Genomic DNA, 19,608 nt, shown 5'->3' on the forward strand with positions numbered 1-19,608 from the left:
CATTTGTTTCATGCATTTTGTGTTTGTATGTCATTTTTCTCAATTAAAAATAAATGTTTCAAATCTGAACATTGTTAAGGTGCCTTTCGTTTAAAAAGGTTCACCCTGCTCAGCAGTGTCGAAACCAAAATCATTACAAATCTAATCTCTAATCTACCTGTCCAAAACATCAGCATTATGGGGCTCATTAGAATTCCTCCAAACAGAAATGAATGACAGAATAAAGAAATAACAGGGAGGAAACAAGCTGGCGCGTGGGTAGCAGCTGCCCCCGCCGCCTCCCGCAGCCACAGCACAATCACAACTAAACACAGAACCACCGTCGCTCAGAGCCTCCTGAGACCTGGCTGCACAGAAGCCCCGCAACCAGGGAGCTGAAGAAGCACCGAGACCGGGAGGAGGGGCGGAGACGCGGGCGGATCAGGGCTGGATCCTAGAGACACGGCCGCGGGCCCACACCCGGTGCCCTGGGGTAAACCCGGGAGGGAATCTCGGCGGTGGGGGTTTCCCGGAGGAGTGAGGGGTCCCAGCCCCACATCAGGCCCCCAGCCCCACATCAGGCCCCCAGCCCAGGGCTCCAGGGCCAGGAAGAGACGTCCCCACAACTCCGGGCTGTGAAACCAGCGGGGACTGTGGCTGAGGGTCGCGGAGGCTGCGGGAGCCCCAGCAGCTCCTCCTAAAGGGCCCGGCACGGACTCACTCGGACGCTCCCTCTGAGCCCAGCGCCGGGTAGCGGCCTGAAAGGACCCGGGACACTCGGGGAGGAACTAACCTGCCTGAGATCCGGGCGAGAGGCGGAGGGTGGCTTCCTCCCAGGGAGAGGAGCTGGCAGAGGCCCTGGCTTCTGTGGCGAGTCCTCCCCGCACACAGCCGGCAGGCAGGCGCCATGTTTGAATCGCCAGCACTTGACTCCCACCTCTGGCCCCGCCCCGTGACTCCCGGAGGCCCCGCCCCTCCCCACCTGCAGCTCATCCAGGCCATTTCCAGGGGCTTTTCTGTGCAAGTGGCCTCTCGAGCCTCATGCTTAGGACTCTCCTAAAATCTCCCATACAAGCAGCAGCGGGCCCCATACGGCTTGATAAGTGGCCCCGGGCCGGGCACTAGCGGCAGCTGCATTGGCTCATAGCTTGGCCTCTCCTGGACACCTCCAAGCCCAGCACAAGTAGCAGCCAACTACGGTTTGCTGTGTAGCTCATGCTGGGTGGCCCTGGGCAAGGCACTGGCACAGGCTGACTTTGCACCTCCCAGGAGGCCCCAGAGACAGTGCACCTTGTGGTCAGACTCGACCACGCTGGATTACAACCCTACCACATCCATGAGTGACACTGAAGGGGCGCACTTGGTGAACACCAAAGCCCCACTGAAGTAAGTCCTGCTCCATAGGGGTGTCTCCAGCACAGCAGCTCTCTGGCTGTAGTTGCAGCTGGTCCTCATAGCTGATTGGCCTGGGGGTCAATTCCTCCCAGTGAAGCCAACAGCAACCAAGGACAGTGCACACAGCCCACACAGGGGAGCACCTGGAAGGCCCAGCTCAGGTGACTGGGGAGGCTGAGCCACTGGACCCTACAGGACACCTACTACACAAAGCCACTCTACAAATTCCAGGAGACATAGCAGCTCTACCTGATACATAGAAACAAACACCTGGAAGCAGCCAAAATGTGGAGCAAAGAAACACATCACAAAGGAAAGAACAGAAGAAATCTCTAGAAGAGGAACTAAGTGAAATAGATCCAAGCAAGCTAACAGATACAGAGTTCAGAATAATGGTTATAAGGATGCCCAAGGATATTAATAAGAGTACGATGTAAATAATTGAGAAAATCGATGCTACACGAACTGAAATGAAGAATAATTTACAGGGAATCAACAGTAGACTAGAGGACACTGAGAATTAAATCAGCAATTTGGAACATGAAGAAACAAAAAAACACCCAACCAGAAGAGCAAAATGAAAAAAGAATTCAGAAATATGAAGATAGCATAAGGAGCCTCTGGGACAACTTCAAGAGGCCCAACATTCATATTATTGGGGTGCCAGAAAGAGAGGAAAGAGAGCAAGAAATTGAAAACATATTTGAAAAAATAATGAGAGAAAACTTCCCCTACCTGGGTAAAGAAATAGACTTACAAGTCCAGGAAGCACAGAGGGTCCCAAACGAGAGGAGCCCAAAGAGGCTCATAGCAAGACACATCATAATTAAAATGCCAGAGATTAAAGACAAAGAGAGAATCTTAAAAGCAGCAAGAGAAAAGCAATTAGTCACCTACAAGGGAGCACCCATACGACTGTCAGCTGATTTCTCAACAGAAGCTTTGCAGGCCAGAAGGGAGTGGCAAGAAATACTCAAAGTGATGAAAAACATGGAACTGCAACCAAGATTACTCTACCCAGCAAAGCTGTCATTTAGAATTGAAGGTCAGATAAAGAGCTTCTCAGACAAGGAAAAGCTAAAGGAGTTCATCACCACCAGACCAGCACTACAGGAAAAGTTGAAGGGTCTTCTTTAAGAAGAAGCTAATAAACAAAAGAATCTGACGAACTAAATAGATCCAGAGACATTGATGCATGTAACAGACGATCATATTTCAGAGGGAAGAGGAAAGGGGGGTGGAGGGTGGGAAGAGATTAACCAAAGAAGTTATATGCATATATACATAACCCATGGACACAGACTATGATGGGGTGAAGGCCTGGGGAGGGAGTGGGAGCAAGGTGAGGGGGTCAATTGGGGGGGGGGGATGGGACACCTGTAATACTTTCAACAATAAAGATAAATTTTAAAAAAAGAAATGAATGATATAGTGGAAAGAGAACACAAGGAAAGGGCAAAACTGTGGAGTTTTTAAGTCAGCCAGGCCACTTAAGTTCTCTGAGACTTAGTTTCTTTGTCCTGTAACCGAGGTGATAATGACAGTTGCATTTCACAGGATAATGCAACTAAAAGTGGTTTGGAAACAAAACAAAACACTTTAGATCTTTAAGGACTATCTTTTTATGATAATTTTCTTGCCCCACAAGTCACATCTAAAGTATTTCCTTCCCAAGTCTTTATTACAGAAATTATCATCCCACGGGTAATTTTTTTACAGATGAACATTTATGAAGGTTCTTCATAAGTTTAATATTTGGAAGGAAAATTTTGTTACCTTTGATTGACCTACTCCATCTCCCTAAGAGAGCCAGAGGTTATTCCTTTACTGTATTCTTTTGAAATCTCTCTCATACTGCATCAGTGACAGCATTTCAGTCAATTCACTCAAAGAATAAAGACAAAATGCCTTAATATCTCTCACAGTAGGACATTGTTTTTTCCCATAATTGGCATTAATTTTACTCTTTATTTATTTTCAATTTTTATGTCCATAGCCTGTTGTTTGTTCAGGATTTATGTTTTGAGATACATCATAGCACTCATAAGAACCTTTTCACACTTAGAGAAAATTCATGGTAGTTCTTGAAATCTCAGGAAACTTACTTCCACGTCAATGCTGTTCTGATATATAACTTTCCTGCTACTAAGATATTTCTTTACTAGCACACAATTATATATTCTCCAGGTGACTCTTTTCTTCAATATTTCCCAGTTAGCACATTATTTTGAATTAGAATCATAATTTAATATATTAGAGAGTATAAGTGAAAAGTCTTTGGCTCATCTCTAACTCCTGGCTAGCTAGATTTGGACTGGGAAAATACAGGGTGGGGCAAAAGTAGGTTTCTAGTTGTGAGTATGCAAAACACAGAGATTATTCTATTATTGTTTATTAATTAATGTATTATTTTCCATACTAACAACTCTAAACCTACTTTTGCCCCACCTCACATATGAATTCATATGTGACCTTCCAGGCTCCCTTAGAACAGCCACTATGGTAGGACAAACAGTGGCCTCCCAGACACATCCTTGTCCTGATCCCTGGAAACCTATGGATATGTTATATTATGAACAAGACAGAGCTAAGGTTGCAGATGGAATTAAGGTTGCTAATCAGCTGACCTTAATGTAAAGAGAGTATCCCGAATTATCTGGTAGGCCCAATGTAATCCTGAGGTCTGTTAAATATGGAAGAGGAAGATGAAAAAGTAAGATCCAGAGAGAGACTCGAGGAAGATTATGTTGCTGGCTTTGAAAACAAAGAAATAATATCACAAGTTAAGGAATGCAGGTGGCCCCTAAAAGGCAAGAAAATGAATTCTCTCTTAGGCCCTTCAGAAAGAACTCAGCCCTGCTGACACTTTGATTTTAGCCCAGTGAGACCCATCTCACACTTCTGGGCTCAAAATTGTAAAATAAATGTGTGTTGTTTTAATCACTATTAAGCTTGTGGTGATTTATTACAGCAGCACTACAAAACCAATCCAGTGAGTATTGATGCGGAGAACAATGAAGGAAAACCGTATGTTCTAGTAGCACCAGGAAGTCATTAGGTCTGCTCCAGAAAGAATCAGCCCCATTAAACCCAGATTATGAACTCATTAAACCCAGATTTTCCTTCATAGGTTTGTTCCCAAAAGGAACAGGATAGGCATGGCTGGCCCTGCCTGAACTGCAGCAGAGGACCAATGCCACAAATGATTGTCAGCAAGAAACAGACAATTATCACTTCTCCGAACATGGTTCTCTGATGTTTCTGCCAACTGGTGGATTTCAGTGGTCTTGGTTTTTATATTAGTTTCTGAGTGTGAGAAGGCAAGCTAACAGGCAGGGGCTCCATTCCATACTATCTCCCATATCATTTCACCCTCTCCGATATCAACCTGTAATTTTAGTACTGCTCTTGTTCCCTAAATTCTGCACAAGCTCAAAAATAATTGGAAGCACTTCACAAATCTTTTCTTTGAAGTTACTGATTAATCTAAGTCCAACTTCTGCAAACATCACCAGATAGCCTATTATCAGCTATTTTTAAAAGACTTCCTTTTTTATCAAAATGACAATTTTTAAATGAAGCTGAAGTTTCTAAAAGTATAATAAATTAGAGCTAATTTTTTCTCAAAAGGAGAGCCTACCCTTCAAATTGAGGCAATCATTAGATAATTTTTCAAATTATTTGCTTATTACCCTTAATATTTTTGCAATTGGCACTTAGTCAAGAGGTCTCATTAGTATCAAGAGATCCAAGCTCTGATAGAGCTGAGTAAAGCCTTGGGCAGCTGAGGAGTCCATTTATCTTTCTGTTCCATTTTCCCTTAATTGAGTTGATAATTTTTGCCAGGAGTGGTGTGAGATGTAATTGAGTGTTAAACTGAAGAACTACTTGGATAACCTTGGAGCACTGTGGCATGTATGCTACTAACTTTCAATTCAACTCTTTTTTTTAACCATCTTCCCTGAGTGAGGCAATTCCTACTTCATACATCTATTTCTAGAAATATTTATGACAATATCTATATTTATATATAAATACATTGAACTAGATTGGGATTCAGCTCTATACCTACTTTTCCTGAAAAAGAAAACTGAACAAAAGTTCCTTTTATAATGTAATGTGTTCGATGTGTTTTTACATGCACACCAAATTTTACTAACACATTACAGCAACCAATCAATCAAACAAATCAATACAAATTCACCAGCTATTTCTTGCCAAGAAAGTTCAGGATATTAAAATACTAATGCTAATAATAATGGTAGTAATTATAATAAAAATAAAACAGGTCTTATCCTCCCTTAGGATACTTTTTTCTCTAGTCATCTACTTTTCTATTAACTTTATTAAAGTATAAATTATGATAATAAAGTGCACCTATTTCAGTGTTTAGTTTCAGAAGTTTTGAAAAATTATACATCCACATAATCACACCCAAAATCAAGTTATAGAATATTTTTGGAACTCCAAAAGTCCCCTCAGGCCCCTTTGCAAGAAATTTCCACCTCCTCTCCCAGGTGTCCACTAAGCTCTTTTCTGTCATTTCATCTTTGCTTGTCTTTTGAGAATATTTCATAAGCAAACCATGCAGTCTGCCCTTTTAGTGCTTGGATTTCTCATTCAGAGTAATATTTTAGATATTCATTCATTCATGTTGTTGAAGATATCAGTTGTGTGATCCTTTTTATTTCTCGGAAGTATTATGAGGTATAGACATACTATATTGTCTTTATTCATTCGTCTGTTGTTAGACGAATGAATTTGGGTTTTCTCCAGTTTGGGCTAATAATGAAGATGCAAAGAATACATCTGTAGAAGTCTTCTTGTGGACATGAGTTTTATTTCTTTTGATAAACACACAGAAGTGTAACTGCTAGGTTATATAGTAAGTACACACTTAACTTTATAAGATACCACCAAATTGTTTTTCAAATTGTAGCATTTTATATTTGTGCACGACATTCCAGTGGCATTATATTCTGGCCAATACTTGATATTGTCAGGCTTTTTAATTATAGCTATTCAAATGGATGCATATGCTGTTTCATTGGGATTTTATTTTTAAACATGTCTTTATTGATTTCAGAGAGAGGGAAGGAGAGGGAGAGAGAGAGAGAGAGACGAACATCAATGATGAGAGAGTCATTGATCGGCTGCCTCCTGCATGCCCCCGACTGGGGATCGAGCCCACAACCCGGGCCTGTGCCCCGACTGGGAATCTACCGGTGATCTCACTGTGCTCTCCTGAGTCATAGGTTGATGCTCATCTGCTGAGCCACGCCCAGCCAGGCTTCACTGGGATTTTATTTTGAATTTTTCTTATGACTAATAATTTTTCATGTGCTTTTTTGCCATTCATATGTGTTCTGCCCATCTTCTTAAATGGAAGTTTTGTCATCTTACTATTGTACTAATAGATATTTATATATTCCAGATCCATTCTTTTGTCAGAAGTATGTACAGTATTATATTTTTCCCCAATGTATGGCTTACTTTTCAATTTTTATGGAATTTAATTTATCACTTCTTTCTTTGTTGTTTGTGCTTTTTGGGTCCTATCTTATAAGTCTTTGCTTAGTCCAAGGTAGCAAAGCTGTCTTTGTTTTATTGTATTAGCTTTTACATTTACACCCCTGATCATTTTGAGTTAGTAGTACTTATGTATAGTGTAAGGTAAAGGCAAAGGTTCATTGTTTATATGAAAATATAGTGGCATTAGCACCACTAGTTGAAAAGACTACTTTTTCCGCATTGATTACCTTGAAACCTTTATCACAATTAATTGACTACACATCCCAACATTTTCAGGTCTGTTCCATTGCTTTTTATGTCTATGTTTATGTCATTAACACACTGTTTTTATTATAATTACTTTATAATACATTGTAAAATCAGTCGTGTAAGTTCTATAGCTCTGTTATTTTTCAAAATTGCTTTTTTGTATTCCAGGTCCTTTACATTTCCAATGCGTGTTAGAATCAGCTTGAGTCCAGGGCTCTGTTCTCTGCCATCTCTAGCCAGCAGGATTGCACACTTGCAAAGTTCTGTCTTTCAAGGATAGATTCCTCTTGGCTTTGTGTCTGTCTGTACACTATGCCTCCAGATTCCCATACAGCAAAGTTTGGGGTCAATCAGGGGATTTAGGCAGAGATTACACTCATATTTGGGGTCTTTTCCTATCTGTAGCTTGCTCACATCTAAAATTTTTCTCTAAATTCCAATTTTCCCTGCCAACCAAGAACTCTGCACTGTGCCCCCTCCAGCTTCACTGTGCCCCCTCCAGATGTGATTTGCTGTTGCTATAGCTGTGGTGACTACAGAGGATCAATTTCTGCCAAGAAAGCCAAAGGTCACAATTTTTACCTGTTTCCATTGGCTCTTTCAAGGGTAAACTTGTCTCTACTTTTTATCTGTTTTTCATCAGTTTCCAGTGTCTTAAAAGAATTAAAGTGCATACACATACATATATATATATATTTAGATTATACATATATGTTTTGTTTTTATTTTATAACTATTATCTGTCAGGGTGGATGGATGGGTGGTAGTGGTTCTCCTAACTACTTCATTTCAACATTACCTGAAAATATCTCAAGACACATCTTTATTTTTATGGGTCCAGGCATCATTATTGGTAGTGCTTTAACTAGTACATTCTGATAATTTCAGATTCAATTTGACTATTGGAGGAATAGGTGTCAATCAGAATATTTAATTTCTACTTTATAATTAAAGCCAAAAGTCTCAGTTTCTGCTTTATAATTAAAGAAGCATCAAAATAAGAATAGGATGAAGCTATAGAGAAAATTGATCTCAACACAAAGGAAGTTGAGGCTTGGCCAGATGTTAAGCTTGGCCCTTAGAGGGCACTGGAGAGACGCTGCAGGAGGAAGGGATTTTCTCATTGTGGGGCTCCTTTATCAAGCTCCTGAAGCAGAGGGTCTCACCAGTGCCTAGCTCCTGAAGTCCGTGTTGTTTCGGAGCCTTGTTGCTGCAGAGAAGTTCCTTCAGTACTTGGCTTCTGAGCTTGAGTCATCCAACCAGGTAGCTTGCAGCTTCTAGAACTTCTCAGATGGCTTTAAAGGAAGTGCCACTAGGAAAACATTCCTCTGTAAGTCTTCCCCTCAGCCATTCAGTTTGCTTGCAAGTGACTTCAGAAACATAGTACATCCTTGAGCTGCTTCCCACATCATTACAGAGGGCAGATTTCTAGGAAGTTGGCCAACATATCACTTCAGCAACTTCTTCATCCAGAGAACCACAGCCACGCTCTTTCCAGTGAGGTCTGGAGCTCAGCTCTAGGATGAGAATAGTCATTGTTGGTTAATATATTTAATAATCCATGGGTATAATGGCCGGTATTCAAAGCATAACCATCAATCAGTAGATAATTTCATGCATTATCAGCGTCTGACTAATTATTAGGTCGGATAACCTACAGGACTAATTATCAGGTAGGATAACCTACAGCATGGTTTCTGAAAGCAAAAGTAGAAAATGCTTTGAATTTACTCTGACAAATTCATTGTTGAGTTCAATTTAAATTGTGGCAGTAGGACTTCAGACATACATGCTTGAGCACGCAGTGTGGGGGCGGCTTAGCTTTTAACTCTCAGCAATTAAATGCCAACTCTTGGTCAGTTTGAGATGATACTTTGATGTAGCTCCCCCCTCCAAAAAAAATTAATAAGTACTACATTGGTGCTTAACCTGCCCTTCAACATAGTTTATTCTCTTATACTTTGCCATCTCTTTTATACTGCCTTCTACAAAGCATCATTTTTATCTTGTTTCTCATATATTCCACACAAAGATAATTATATAACACTGACAAACATATGTGGATTGTGAATGAACATATGAAGCTAAATACTAAATTATATAATCTGAAAATATGACAGTTTTTACTTTAATACTCTAACAGCAGGAAAGAAAGATACATTTAACTTTAGTATGATAGCTTATTTTTGCAAAGAAAGATGACTACTAAGGTATAACAGTAAGCAAGAATTTGCCCTGGCTGGTGTGACTCAATCAGTTGAGTGTCGTCCCATGTACTAAAAGGTCTTCAGTATATGAACTTTTTTGACAATGCAATGCATAAAACAAACTCACAGGTAAATAAGAAGTTACAAGAGTAATTTCTTAACAGTTTCAGCTATAATGTAAAATAAGAAATCTAGAAACCTCATTATTTTCTTTAAAATTGGAGAAAGAAATTTACTAAGCTACAAAAGATGAAATCAACTTTTCAAATATGCTTTCAAAAATAGCTTTGGGGAAAATTACAGTCTCTAATGAAAACTCATTTACAGTTTACAGTGATTAAAATATCACCTTAATTTTAGAACATAGCTGTTGAAAAATTAGAATCTCCTGAATTTGAAAATAAATGCTGGAGACAATTACATACAATCCAGGAAAGGCAAAATACTACTCTTTATCCCATCTTAATAAGACTAAAGAATGCATTTTTAATCAAATTTCATTTTATAGTCATGTTCCTGCAAATCTTAAAAGCATGAAAAACAGTTTCTGGAATTAAACAACTGTAACTCCTGTTATCTACAACTATTTGAACATTTGGGTTTTTTATTGAAAAATTTAGCATCATTACTAAATAGATATTCTTTGAGCATATACAAGATGAGGCAAAAGTAGATTTACAGTTGTTCATATAGAAAATAATACAATAAATAATAATACAAGAATAAACTCTGTGTTTTGCATACTCACAACCATAAACCTACTTTTTTGGCACTCGCTATAAAAGACTACTAAGCTCCAGATTAAGGCAGGATCTGAAAATAATGCCTCTGCTTCGCAAGCAATGGAATATCCATAGCTAAGATCTGGAAACAGCTCAAGTAACCATCAGTAGATGAGTGGATAGAAAAGCTGTGGTGCATTTACACCATGGAATACTATGCAGCTGTGAAAAAGAAGAATATCTTACCCTTTGAGACAGCATGGAGGGAACTGGATATTATTATGCTAAGTGAAATAAGCCAGTCAGAGAAAGATAAATATCACATAATCTCACTTTTATGTAGAATTGATTAATGAACAAAATAAACTGATGAGCAAAACAGATCCAGAGACATAATGATTTCCCAAGGCTTCTCAAGGCTGGGAACCATGACCTAAAGAAGTTATTTTTTGTAGAGTCCACGTGTGCAATGAAATCAGTCCCCTAATTCCATAGAAGTAGAGAAAGCCACTTCATCTTTCACATTAAGTAATTGTCCTAGTCACTATTGCCTCGATTGCCTTCTTGCAAACACATCTGGCTTTGTTAATGTCCCTCCTAAAATGGTCACACTAAGAACTAGTCACAATTATCCAGAAATAATCTGTCAAATGTACTGAATGGAATTTAAATGTTCTTTATTCTTAATACTGTGCTTCAACCTAAATAATACCTTGGTTTTCTTTGACAACCATGCCACAATGTGGACTCATACTGAATAAGTGTTGCCATTTCTCATGATCTCTCCACTCTTGTATTTGGGTATTTCATTATATGCCCTTGAAAATGTCTAAAACTTAGGAAGCAATGAAGATTTATCCTGAGATGTTCAATTCCATTTCCCTACTTCCAAATAAATCAATGTTTGTGAAAGCTTGAATACATCTCAATTTTTATTTTTTTAGTACCCACACCATCAGTATTTCTTGCTAATCAATCATGTGCAGGCCACAGTGTTAGGGGTTTGATCTCATTTAAAACCTCTAACGGTATATGGCCTTTGCATCTAGGGGATGAATTAGTACGACAACTAAACTATAATAATAGCTAATCTTTATTGAGTGGTCCCTTTGTTCCAAGAACTCTTCCAAGATTTATAAGAATTTAAAAATGCAATCCTTATAGCAACTCAATAAAAGTACCTAAGATTTGGAATGGCTAAGCACTATCTGCTTCATGCGCTAATACTTGCTGGGGCCAGAACTTAAATCCAGATACTTCATTCAGATGGTTAAATCGCTGGCTCACTGTCTTTTCAAGAGACCACCCCTCCTATTGTCTGGAGACATTTTTCCAAAAATCAGAGCATCAGAAGAGGTAGCCATGGTGAAGCCACAACTAAAGCTGATTAACAAAATCTGAAGAGACTATAAAGGAAATACGTATAATTGCTGAGGAAACAGAAGAAACAAACGCACACAGATCTGACAGGTTTTGTGTTGAGTCGGGGAATTTACAGAGTCTTATTTAAAAAGAAATCTCAAGATCAGGAAAAACATTTTTTAATTCAAGTGGTCTTTGAATGTTTTTAGTTAGATGGAAGGAACCCAACAAGAAGGAAGGATGGATGCAGTAAATGAAAGAGAGAGATAGGAGTTTCAGAGACAGGCAATGGGATTCGATCAAAAGTGCGGGTGACATGCTGAGGACTGAAAGGGAAGTTTTGTTTTTTCCCTAAGACAGAAGGGGGAAAAAACAGATAGGAAATAACAAAAAAAATATTTAGATGCAGCAAAGATGACTTCTTTGGCAGGCAGCAAGAAGTGGAGGGTTGAGGGAGCTCTCTCCAGATAACCTCCATCTGCTCAGTAAAATAGGAGTCAAGGTCACATGCTGAGGGAGAAAAGATTAGAGCTTGATTGGAGAGGACAGGTTTACGCAGCCAAGCACCTAATGCAACAGGGGGTGAACAGGAAATAAATAAGATGATTGCCGAGGAGCGGAGGGGCAGCAGAGTGTTGTGATTCAATCACACAGCACAGTGTGAGCGCCAAAACCAGACACAGTTGGAACACGAGGCAGGGGCTGTCAGAAGATCACAGGAGAGGGGCAAACACACAGGGACTCTCAGAGAGGAGGCGTTTCTGCAGTGTGTGACCTCGGGCTTCAGGCAAGGCAGGGAGCTCCGCGCCAGGCCTTCTGCTACGTGTGTTCCTCCACCACAGGTCCTCTCACACCTCACTGTACTGGTTCCTTTAGTGTGTCTTCCTCCTCCCACCTGTGCCCTTATGAGGACACGAAAGATGATTCTACTGCTCATCATTGCATTCCCAGCATACGGCAAAGTACTTGACGTATCATAAGTGATCAGTCAGTAACTATTATTTTGCTGAGTGTTGACATGAACCAGAAAATAGATGATGTAGGGAGAATGGAAACGGATTGCAATCATAAAGGGAATCAGAGTCACATAAGGCTTTGATGTTGCCTGGGACAGGGCAGTTTGCAAAATCTACCTGCCAGAAATGCCATTGCCAATAAACTTTCCAAATTTGTCAGCTGTACCCAGCCAGTTACATGTCCTGAATTAGTTAGGCTAAGCCTAGATATTTTTATCACAGGGTCACATCAAAAGCTGATGTCAAAGGTGTAAGAATAGCCCCAGGGTCAAGATGTTTTTCTGCTGTCCCCTCCTTACTTGATTCTGCCCCTCTCACTCAGCCTGGGACGAGGTCTCTTGACCTTGCTTGTCTTATGACACTTACACTGTTCAAGTTTTTATTGCATTCTCTCTTTCTGGCGTTTGACCTGATAGTGACCCTGGTCTGCCTAATTTGCTCCAGCTTGTCCCTCTGCAATCATCCTTCCTGCTTAGAGAAACCTAACCATGAGCCAGCCACCTGAGCTGTAAATCATTAGTCTGTACCGGCTATTAGTTTCCAGGGCTCTCTGCCCCAGCTCCCTGACAAATTCACGATGCATGAGGCATTCACGATTAATCAACAAATCATCACAGAGAATATACACCAGTCTGAACCCAGTTCAACACAGTGCGAGAAGAATCCACCGCACTGGGTTATGGACAGCATCTGGGAGGAAAACTCAGGTCAAGGCGTAGAACTGGGAGAGCGGTTCCAAGAGCCGGCCTCATAGAATCAGAGGAAACATTGGTCAAAAATAAGTTAAGAGGTCGAAAGCCAGAAGTTCAAGGAAGAAATCAGGGGAAAAGCAAAGTCGAGAATACTAGGAGGGCAATACATTATAAACAAAAAATTTGGTTTTATGGGTCAGAGCAGAATTACCACATAAAGGGAATTAATGTCCTTACAAGAAAAGACATGAGAGAAATAATCTCTCTCTCTCTCTGCCATATGTCTTTGTATTTCTATCTTCAGCAATGAAGGTGGGAAAAAAGTCTGTTTCATCGCTTTCTCAGCTGGGCCAATCAAATGTTTCTCTATTAGTCTACACTGCCCTTGGTCCTCCAAATTAAATAACATTTGCCTAACATGCAAAAGAACAATCATTATAAATTGGCAGCATTATTCATTTCCTATTATAACATGATAATATCTCATAAATTTGGTGTATAAATACTAACATTTTTGCAAGAGAAGGGTCTCAAACTATACACACACACACACACACATAAGTATATATCTTTTCCTAGAAATGAATGTTTTTTTATTTTGTTCATTAACTTCTCATTTTATAAAAGGGTAAAATCAATAATCTATTTATTCAGCCAACTGAAAGGCAATTTCAAACCATTTCATGTGAGATTGAATTTTTAGAGTTTTTTTTCCTCTCACAAATTCTAACAAAAAATAATATCTTCTCAAGTGTTAGACAAATATAAAATGTCAAATCTTGGCAGCCTTTCAAATACATGAAATAAAAATCCCCTCTTTACGGCCCTGGCAGGGTGGCTCAGTTGGTTGGAGCATCGACTGGTACACCAAGAGGTGGCGGGTTCAATTCCCTATCAGAGCACATACCCAGGTTGCAGGTTTGATCTCTGGTTGGGGCCCAGATGGGAGGCAATCATCGATGTTCCCTCTCTCTCTCTTCCTCTCTCTCCCTCAAAAACATATCCTTGGGTGAGGATTTAAAAAAAAAAAAATCCCCTCTTAACAGGTGAATAACTGACTTACTAAACAATATGGCTTTCTTCAAACCCTGAGGAAGTTTTTAGGGCAGTAGATTATTGACATGCTCTAAAGGTAGAAATGAATGGGCTTCTGCTTTTAAACATTCTACTGTGCTCATCTGAGAATTATGACCATTTAAACTTTAAAACCAATGAACAGAGGTTACATTAACATATCCCTTAAGGGTCAAAGAGTTTGTTAGACTTATATTATCTTTCCCAAGGTTCTAAGTTCAGGGAGCTATGCTATTGGAAAGAAACTGTTCCTCAGTGCAAAGTCCAGTCTATCTGACTTTCTACAACTTGTCAGTTGATGATGCCATATTTTATTTTACTTCTTACTCAAATTATATCTTAACTGCACTTTTTCTCCCCTCCCTACCTATCTCCAATTACCTTTCTTTTATTTTTAATGACAAAAATGTAATGTGCTGTTATTAAATTCTTGACATTATCACAGCCTTTAATATATATATTTCCACATCCCTCTTTTTCAAACTTTCAGTCAACTGTGAAATGACTCCATTGTCTTGCCAGCTATAAACTATAATTCCCTTACAGCCCAATAATTCCTATTTGCTCCACTGCTGAATCAGTCACTATTTCCTACAATCTGTGTCTTCCCTTCATTGGTTTCTACCTTGTATTTCTGGAACTCATCCTCAGTTACAGCCTCAGAAAATATGTGAGTTATATTTTGTGAATCCTTCAGGTTCTTCATTTTATCTTCCTATATGATTGACATTTTTTATGATTATATAATTTTAGCCTTAAAATTATTTTCCCAAGGAACTCTGAAGGGGTTTCTACCACTAAATACTGGTATCCTCTTTTGTGGGTTTATCTTTTCTTTGTGGGTGATTCTTTTTCAAAGTTTTCAAAATTATATTAATTCCCTTTGGAGTTTGAAAACTTTATCATACTGAGTCTAGAATTGGACTTTTAAAAAATCCTTTTTAGATCTAAACTTTCAAGCCTTTATTCAGATCTAGGAAATGGCTGTAAGAGAAGATCTGGTAAGGTAACCCAGGCACCTTGAGTTCTTACCTGCACAGGATGCTACTCCCCATATTAATATAATTCTACATTTTAGAAAGAACACACTGCATTGAGACAGCCTTGGGCACCTAGTCTGATTTCACCACTAACCACTGTGTAATATTGAGTAAATTTCATAATGTCTGTAAGTCTAAATTTCATATATAAAATAAGGTTAATAATAATATATACTTCACAGCTTGTTTTGAGATTGAAGTAAACAAAACATATAAAGGTTAGTCACATAGTAAATATTTAATAAATGCCATACAACAGTATATTTTTTGTTATTATTATTTACTGTGTTTTGTTTTTTTCCCTAAAGGATATGGTATTTTTAACTCTATGACAATAAAATTTGAGAACTGTAGTGAATTTTAAACATTCTCATTTTAGAAGAACTTCCTCTTTAAAATGTCTCTGATTTATTATAAAGAAATTATTTAATACCACTGTGCTAAATTCTCATCCCTCAGCCAGACACTATGCATTCTATTTCTCACAGAAACCTGAAAGTTTCCTTACTTGTCCCTCTTTAGTGAGAGAAAAAGAACTACAAGTCCAAATGAATTTTCATGAAAACAATATCATAAATGGTAATAATCTAGAGAAATGCTTCTCGATTTATCCAATAAATAGCTACTTGAATCATAATGTAATTGAAATCTTATGTACACTGCCCAGGAAACTGCACTTTCCCACCCGCTTCACATCAAGTTTATATGGAATCAGCAGGAAATAAAGGGGCTCCTCACACTGGTAAGAAGTTTGCAGGAATATAAATCTGAAAAGCAAGCCTTTACAGAAAGGAGAAAGTTTGCACCAAAGCAGATAGTCAAGGTTAGGTTTGGTTACAACCCAAAACCTTCTCAATGACGTCTGTAAGAGGTGCATCTGGATCTGCTAAAGCTCTGCTTCATAAGGTCTTCATTCCTGGATTTAGGCAGCCAAAGCAGATTTGAAGCCTTGCTGGCCTTGGGACAGAAGGGAAAGGGGAACATGGCACTACTGGCTGGCTCTCAAAGTTTCTCCCTCAAAGTGACACGTCACCCAGATTCTTATTCACAGGCCAAAGCAAGTCATGTGCCCAAGACTAACATCAATGGGTGAAAAAGTAAAGCTGTTCCCCAGAGAACAGAAGCAAATATTTGCAAATAATAATAATATGGTTTACTTTACTAGATACAGTAAGAGTCTTTTACAGGTATATTCCAGTTTCACTATGTATAGTATATTTTCCACATGCATTATATATTTTATCCGTAAAATAATTATGTGAAATAAACAGCTATTGTTATCCCCATTTTAAAGGTAAGGAAATTGATTCAAAGGAACGGAGTGAACACAGTAGAATTATTAAAAAAGACTTGCCTGAAGCCAGTTCATTGGGTCACACTGAGTTCCCTGTCACTAGAAATATTTAAACAGAAGCAGAATGACTAGTCTGTGGGAGTGCTAAGGAATGAGATCTATGAATTCTGAGAATAACTGGACTGTATAACCTTCAAAATTCGTTTTATCTCTAAGATTCTATGATTATGTACATTGTCCAAGGTCACAAGGCTCGTAAGAGGCTATTGAAGGTGCAATGTGGCTGCTGAAGGAGTGATCTCATTTACAGTAAGAGAGAAAGAGACGCCAAAGAGATTTAAGAATCTGGCATCCAGGTGCCATTATTGTGAAACTCAAACGTTGAAAGAGTTTTATTACAGACCCCTTCTCAGTCAGTATGCGGGAAGAATCTGTTCAGCTGGTGACTGGAATGCTATGAATTATTGCTTGTATAATATCAAATTTCCCAAACACCCTGGAGATTGCTGTACTGATAGGTTTATGAACAAAATGTAGGCAATAGCATTTCTACCATTCCCCAGAGAGAAACATTTTCTCAAGGTGCATTATAAATAAACAAATGTCCTAATAGAGAGTGAAAAACAAGTACATCCTAGGTCCTTATTCAGAATGATATTCTCTTCAAACTGATGAGCTCTACTGAAGTCTTGCATTCAGAAGATATTTTGAGAAATTTCATAAAGAAACAGTTTACATACTGATGACTATCCTTTCTTACCACATGTTCCCAAGGACTTTACAGCTTTAATAGTGCTACAGTTCTGTGAGTCTCACATAGTTATTTCGTACAGTGATTTGGATTTTTACCATTTGTCAAGTGAAATATGTAATAATAAAATAGTACAGGAATTAAACCTTACCTATTAAAGTTAGTGTACTTTAAAAAAATAGATCATTTTTATTTAATGATTCACAATTAACAAGCTAAGTCAGTGCAAAAATGCAAAAGGTAATATGTATTTGCTTATTTTTTTAAAAAAATATATGTTTTTATTGATTTCAGAGAGAGGAAGAGAGCAGGGGAGAGACACAGAAACATCGATGATGAGAGTCATTGGTTGGTTTTCTCCTGCAGGCCCCCAGCTGGGGATCAGGCCTGAAACCTGAGCATGTGCCCTGGCCGGGAATCAAACTGGCAACCTCTTGGTGCTTGGGATGCAGCTCAACCAACTGACCCACACGTCGGGCTCCCAGGATTTATCTTCACTTGAACTGACCTAGAGCTTACTCTCTGCAAATAGTCTATCCTGGGACACTTTTCATAAACAATCAAATAAAAATCAATGCACATACTATATGTGTAAGGATAAACTCCTATTGTTAGCGATACAATTACATAAATTACCATGGTGGAGAAGACAAGGGTAAAGAGAACTTTTATTTTTACTCTATGACTTTCTGCATATTATTTTTACTTTGCGATTATTAGTGTATATGTTTGATAAAAAATAAAATCCATTACGCAATTTTGTGTCAAGTTTGAAAAATAATAACTTATACAAAAAAACTAGTAGTAAATAGAAAATAAAGCAGAAAAGAATTCATAAGTAGAGGAGAGTAAGTTCCAAATTCTTCCATGTTTAGAAAGCTCAATATAAAGCAGCAAAAGGACTGCTATTACTTCACAATTTATTGGCATTGTGTTAAATCACCGTAGTAAGCTTTTAACTTGAATTATCTCTCGTAATCCTCAGAACAAAGGTTAGGAGCTATTATCACTTTCAAATAAAGAAATGAACCCTTGGAGGAGTTAAATAATTGAAGTTCATTCTGTTGGAAAGGGTTAGTGTCATTATTCAAATACTGCTTCTCTGGCTCTAGGGCTTTAGCTTTTAAACACTAAGTCAAATGAAAACTTGGCATAGAGACATACACCAAAAATTTGGATTGAGAAAATCAAGCTCTGAATACCAAATTTTCCACATAGAAGCTGAATGTTCATGAGTAATTCATCTATGCCTTACCTTAAGTTTCTTCCTTATAAAATTGTGTAATATGAAATTAGGAATGAAAGAATCTATTCCTAAAGGTAACTAACTCTGGCTACCCTAACAGACGGACTCTAAAGAGTCAGCGATTTAACACAATAAAAATGTATTTCTCACCCCGTAATGTCCCTAACGAAGTGCACCAACATGTGGGCAGTTCTCCAGATTACTGACCCAGGGTCATTCCACCCCATGATTCCATCATCCTCAACTCATGACTCACAACATAGCCCAGAACTTTGTCTTAATTCTAGATAGACAAAACCATGAGGTCAAATGTCTAGTTTGCATGAGGGAGAATAGAAAACAATGCCAACAGTCCAGTTTCAGTTCAGGAAGTTAACTCCAGAGTGTTTTTGAAAGGTGTTTTCTAGTCTATCCTGAAAAAAAATGTCCTATAATTTCATATTTTCTCTGTTTGCATGATTGAATTAGGGTTCGATCAATTTTTATTAGGAATGTTTCAGGTGTGGCTTTTAGGAAACTTTACTTTTTGGACCTTTTCTTCTCTTTAGCTCCTGGACTTTATTGTGGAAAGAAGGATCCTTCCGAATCAGACAATCGTTTTTTGCCATCCAGGTTTAGCATTTGAGTTTCAACCAGCAAATTGATACAAGATAGGTAAACCCAGGTCATATGCACCCAGAAGAAGACTAGACCGTGTTCTGAATACTTGCTGATATTTTCTGGGTTTAGAGAAATCTTTAAATATCGCTCTTAATTCAGCTCAAGTCCAAGGTTTAAATTCTGCAGTTGTCGGTAAACCTGGCTCACAAGGAAGATGAATCTTCAGAGGTAACTGGTGTTTGGAGCTTTTAGAAGAGTCATCGGTTAGAGGTAGATCTGGACAAGGGAAAGGGGAGGGAGAAGACGTCTGAGGTACAAGAGAGAGGTCAGAGGATGGGAAAAGGCAGAACTAGAGAGAGAAAGGCCCCCCCCCAAGGACCAGGAGAGGGTTTGCTGGAGAAAGAGCCTGGTTTGCTAACTGCTCATTATGGTTGAGCAAAGGATCTTTT

The 19,608-nt window shown here is 38.8% G+C and overlaps 1 protein-coding gene across 1 annotated transcript in view; it reads left to right on the forward strand.

The window, feature by feature from the left end:
* Nucleotides 1-358: 358 nt before the first annotated feature.
* MBL2 (mannose binding lectin 2) overlaps nucleotides 359-19,608 on the forward strand; it is an 80,432-nt gene continuing 61,182 nt past the window's right edge. Inside the window, exon 1 of the mRNA XM_081158164.1 lies at nucleotides 359-362. The gene's annotated coding sequence lies outside the window, so the exon portion shown is untranslated. The remainder of the gene's footprint in view (nucleotides 363-19,608) is intronic.

Source organism: Miniopterus schreibersii (assembly GCF_964146895.1).
Source record: "Miniopterus schreibersii genome assembly, chromosome: 14".
In the NCBI taxonomy this organism is placed as follows: Eukaryota; Metazoa; Chordata; class Mammalia; order Chiroptera; family Miniopteridae; genus Miniopterus; species Miniopterus schreibersii.